The following is a 6,000-nucleotide window of genomic DNA, read 5'->3' on the forward strand; positions in this document are numbered from 1 at the left end:
TGTGTATCCTCCAACTTGATGGCATGAACATTGACTTCTCAAACTTCCGCTCATGCCCCACCTCCCCCTCGTACCCCATCAGTTATTTATCTTTATACACACATGCTTTTTCTCACTCTCCTTTTTCTCCCTCTGTCCCTCTGACTATACCCCTTGCCCATCCTGTGGGTTCCCCCCCCCCAACTTTTCCTTCTCCCTGGGCTTCCTGTCCCATGATCCTCTCATATCCCCTTTGCCGATCACCTGTCCAGCTCTTGGCTCCATCCCTCCCCCTCCTGTCTTCTCCTATCATTTTGGTTCTCCCCCTCCCCCTCCCACTTTCAAATTTCTTACTAACTCTTCCTTCAGTTAGTCCTGACCAAGGGTCTCGGCCTGAAACATCGACTGTACCTCTTCCTAGAGATGCTGCCTGGCCTGCTGCGTTCACCAACAACTTTGATGTGTGTTGCTTGGACCCATTACAGATCCCAGAGGCACACCACTAGTCACCGGCCTCCAACCTGACAAACAGTTATCCACCACTACTCTCTGGCGTCTCCCATCCAGCCACTGCTGAATCCATTTTACTACTTCAATATTAATATCTAACGATTGGACCTTCCTAACTAACCTTCCATGTGGAACCTTGTCAAAGGCCTTACTGAAGTCCATATAGACAACATCCACCGCTGAACAACCAGCAAAACACAAAACTTTAAAATATTTCTTTAAATTAAGCAAATGACCCATGTAAAATAAGTAAAAACATTATGTGCAAGATGTTATACAAAGCACTGAAGATATCATTTTAATTTATGTTCATTTTATTATAGTGCATGCTCACTTCGCTTTACTACTCTCAGGGAGGAGGTACAGGAATCTGAAGTCACACACTCTGTGTTTTAGGAACAGCTTCTTCCCTTCTGCCAATATATTTCTGAATGGTCCACGAACCCAGGAACACTACCTCATTATTCTTCTCTCTTTTTAACTACTTTTTAAAATATATTTCTTATTGTAACATAGCTATATATAAAAACCGCAGTTTCTTGCAGTAGCATGCAGAAAACTTGGCATCAGAATCAGAAACAGACTTATTATCACTGGCATGTGTCATGTAATTTGTTAACAGTTCAATGCAATACATAATATAGAAGAAGGAATAAATAAATAAATAAATAAATAAATAAATTACAGTACTCATATATTGAATAGATTTAAAACTGGGCCAAATGGGCTATGTGAATCAGATCCTGAGAAGTTGATACTTGGGACAGAGCAGACATGACCATATTAAATGCAGGACAAATTTGACGAATCTGCGAGCCTACTCATGCTTCATTTCCTTGTGTGCAATTATATAGGTCTCTGATTAAATCTCATCTGGATTATTGTGCAAGGGTCTGGTTTCCCTATGATTTATTCCCAGGTAAGTTCAGCTAACTGAGAGGAGCACTCATTAAAAATTACAAAATTATTCTGGCACCTGTCAAAGAGGTTCAAGGATGGTGTTTTGCTTCGTTGGGACTTACCCAATCTCAAAACAATGGGACAGTGATTCAGAACCTCCTTCAAATGAGAAAGGTTTTTGAAACTTTGGAAACCTTTACCGAGAGGGGTGTAGATTCTTAATTCCAAAGAACAAGATTGACATATCAGCCTGGTATAGAGCCTCCAATGCACAGAATCACAAGAGGCTGCAGAGGGCAACCGTAACAGAAGACCTAAACTCACAATGGCCATCATCTGAGTGAGCAGAGTCAGAGTGGTGATCATGAGGCCTTAGCTCTTCGAGACTTCAGCAAAGAGAGGCTTCAGTCACAGAAGGCAAAGAAAAGCGAAGCTCTATTTAAGATCTTTTTCCCTTCTTTTCTTTATATCCGCTCAGCTAGGACAATAGAGGTGCTGGGCAGGACAGTTGGATACTTCTTTTGAAGGATGTGGGAAGGCAGGGGGACTTGCAGTGTACCTGATGACTACAACTGCAAGAAGTGCATCTGACTGCAGCTTCTAACAACCTGCACTAAGGAGTTGGAGCTGGAACTGGATGAGCTCCAGATGATTTGGGAGGATGAAGAGTGAGAGATAAGATATATAGATAGATAGTTACGCCAAAGGTTCAGGGCACAGAAAGCTGGGTGACATTCAGGAAGGGGAAAGGGGTTAAGGAGCCAGTGCAGAGTACCCGTGGCCATCCCCCTCAACAACGCGTATATTACTTTGGATACTTTTGGGGGTGGATGACCTAACTGAGGAAAGTCACAGTGATTGGGTCTCTGTCACTGAATCTGCCTCTGTGACTCAGAAAGGAAGTGGGGAGAAGAGGCGTGCTGTGATGATAAGAGATTCATTACTTAGGGGAACAGACAAGAGGTTCTGTGAGTGAGAATGAGATTACCAGAATGTATGTTGCCTCCTGGGTGCCAGGGCCCAGGACATCTTGGATCAAGTCCTCAGCAATCAGTGGGAGGGTGAACTGCCAGAGGTCATGATCCATGTGGGCACTAGTGATGTGGGTAGGCCAAGTGACAAAGTTCTGTATATGGAGTTCAGGGAGTTAGGTGCTACGCTGAAGGCAGGACCTCCAGGGTTGTGACCTCAGGATTGCTGCCCGTGCCATATGCTAGTGAGGCCAGAACTAGGAAAATTATACAATTTAGTACACGGCCAAGGAGTAGGCATAGGAGGGATCATTTTTTGATGCAAAATGTATCGTATGAAAGGCAGATGAGCTCATAGGATGGATCATCACATGGAATTATGACGTTGTAGGCATTGGTGAGACTTGGTTGCAGGAAGGGCAGGACTGGCAACTCAGTATTCTGGGGTGCCATTGTTTTAGTCGTGACAGAGCGGCAAGAATTAAAGGAGGAGGGGTGGCATTTCACTCAGGGAAAATGTCACGGCAGGGCTCTGTCAGGCCAGATTGGGGAAAGCAACCTGTGAGGCGATATGGATGGAACTGAGAAATAAGAAAGGTATGACCACATTAATGGGGCTATATTACAGACAAGCCAACTGTCCTCAGGATTTAGAGGAACAAATTTGTAAAGAGATGGCAGACTGTTGCAAGGAACATAAAGTTGTTATAGTAGGTGATATTAACTTTCCACATATTGACTGGGGATCCCACACTGTAAAAGGACTAAATGGAACAGAGCTTGTCAAATGTCTTCAGGAAAGTAAACTTCATCAGTATGCAGAAGTCCCAAAAAGACAATGCAGGTGACAGAAGACAGCCCTCATAATATGGAATATTTTAGTTACATTCCCCCTCAGCTTTTGCTCCAAGGAAGACAAACACTGCATATATACTCTTTCCTCTTCATTGAAACATCCTGTCCCAGGCAACATCCTATCGGATCTCCTCTGCCCCTTCTCCAGCCCAATCATGTTCTTGCAGGTTGGTGATCAGACTTACTGTACATTCAAATGTTATGTATATAACCAACTGCAACGTTGCGGCACCAATACTCTGTGGTCACATGCTTTCAATTGCAGAGAGCCCCCCACCCTCAACCATTACCCGTCACCTCCAATCACTAAGCCAATTTTGGATGAAATTTGCCAAATTATCTTGGAACTCATAGGTTCTCACTTTTTCATCCGGCCTCCTCTGTGGTACCTTGTCATAAATCCTTACTGAAGTCTACGTAGTAAACATCAATCACACTATCCTCATCAATATACAATATTAATCAAAGTCTAGAAGGCAGTGATTGTGCAACCAAATGCAGTAAGATTTAGAGCGCTGTAATCCAACATCTAGGCAGCGTGGAAATCCTCTGGAGTTATGAATCTCTCAAACAGGTTTTCAGTGCTGAAATGATCTAGGAAAAGGGAATGACCATATTATAGTGATTGTCTTGCAGAACAGTATAGAACACCTTTTCAATATCAAGGGACAAGTACTGCCCAAGTAGCCACAGCAAATTGTTAATCATGGCGTATTCAATAAGCAGCAGATAGCTTGACATTTCTGTAACCTCTGATACAAGTCCTGTCTGATGCATTGTGTCCCTAGTGTCCGAGAGGGAAAAGATCATTTTGAAGGGAGAAAGAGGGAATTTATGTAGTAATGGACTGGATTTTCCTCAGGGCTAACTTAAGCATGAGTGGTTAGATCACCCAAATGAAGGAAAGGCAGCAGCTAAGAGAATGGAAAAACTGGAGTCTATTTAGAGGGTCTGGGTCTTAAGCTGAGATCGACCACTGACAACTTCTGAATGATATGAAAGAGATGGAATGGCAATTGTTTGATCTTGGGCCATCAATGGCATGGTCTGATAATATCTCATTGTCAAATAATTTGGTTGTGAAATACAATTCAACACATTTACTGCCACTCAAAATTCTAACCGATGGTTTCTTTTTATACTGAAAATTTTCTTCTCCAGCATAGAGACATGTTAGAATTTTGCTGTTTCTTCTGCTTATTAATGTCATAGGAAACAGTTAATTTTGTTTTAAGCAATCCACCAGGACTTAATTCACAATGAAGGCATTGTTGAATTAGTGCTTGCTTTGCAGTAACTACCTTGAACTCTTGGATGTCTGGCCAGTTCCCTGATCAACTATTGTCTACCAGAGGGCATAATCAAAACAATTATCTCATTATATGTCACATTTATTCTTTATGATCCTTACAAGGATTAAAATGCTGATTATATTTGCATTAAATAAGGGCGCTCATGCTGTGAAAGTAATGAAATGTGGCGTGCTTTGAGACAACTATAAGTGTGAAATGCATCATACAAGGAATAAATGTTTCCATTCGTCCTTGATGGGATGTATTTTTTTAATAACCTGACGGTTATGTACAAGTATCTGAGAAGCAAGAGATTATGATGAGTTTGCTGCACATACCACTTTTTCACATTTCCTGACAATGTAGAGATTTTAAAAATTGTCTTGGAACTAAATGGCTTATCTGCAGTATATAGAATACTAGTTAACAACTATAATCAAGTTCTGATTACTTGTTGAATTTCTATGCTGTCATCAAACATTTTTATGTCGTCAAATATATTAGGCATTGCAATTTTCCAAAGCAATAGTTTTTTGAATTATGTACTATAGGAATTACAAACTCGGGATAATGCAAATATAAATGCTAGCTAATCAATAAGATATACTTTATACTTTATTGTCGCCAGACAACTAGTACTAGAACGTACAATCATCACAGCAAAATTTGAATCTGCACTTCACACTCCCTGGATTACAAATATTAAATATTAAAAATAGTTAAAATTAGTAAATATTAAAAATTTAAATTATATATCATAAATAAAAAATAGAAAAATGGGAAGTAAGGTAGTGCAAAAAAACCAAGAGGCAGGTCCGGATACTTGGAGGGTACGGCCCAGATCCGGGTCAGGATCCGTTCAGCAGTCTTATCACAGTTGGAAAGAAGCTGTTCCCAAATCTGGCCGTATGAGTCTTCATGCTCCTGAACCTTCTCCCGGAGGGAAGAGGGACAAAAAGTCTATTGGCTGGGTGGGTTGTGTCCTTGATTATCCTGGCAGCACTTCTCCGACAGCATTCGGTGTAAAGTGAGTCCACGGACGGAAGATTGGTTTCTGTGATGTGCTGCGCCATGTTCACGATCTTCTGCAGCTTCTTTCGGTCTTGGACAGGACAACTTCCATACCAGGTTGTGATGCACCTCAGAAGAATGCTTTCTACGGTGCATCTATAAAAATTAGTGAGGGTTTTAGGGGACAGGCCAAATTTCTTCAGTTTTCTCAGGAAGTAAAGGTGCTGGTGGGCCTTCTTGGCAGTGGACTCTGCTTGGTTGGACAAAGTCAAGTCATTTGTGATGTTGACCCCGAGGAACTTTAGGCTCTTGACCTGTTCCACTTGCGTACCACCGATGTAAATTGGGTCGTGTGGTCCACTACTCCTTCTGAAGTCAATAACCAATTCCTTCGTCTTGCTGACGTTGAGGGATAGGTTATTGTCTTCGCACCATGCCACCATGTTCTTAATTTCCTCTCTGTACTCAAACTCATCATTACC

The sequence above is a fragment of the Mobula hypostoma genome, chromosome 16 (genome assembly GCF_963921235.1).
Source record: "Mobula hypostoma chromosome 16, sMobHyp1.1, whole genome shotgun sequence".
In the NCBI taxonomy this organism is placed as follows: Eukaryota; Metazoa; Chordata; class Chondrichthyes; order Myliobatiformes; family Myliobatidae; genus Mobula; species Mobula hypostoma.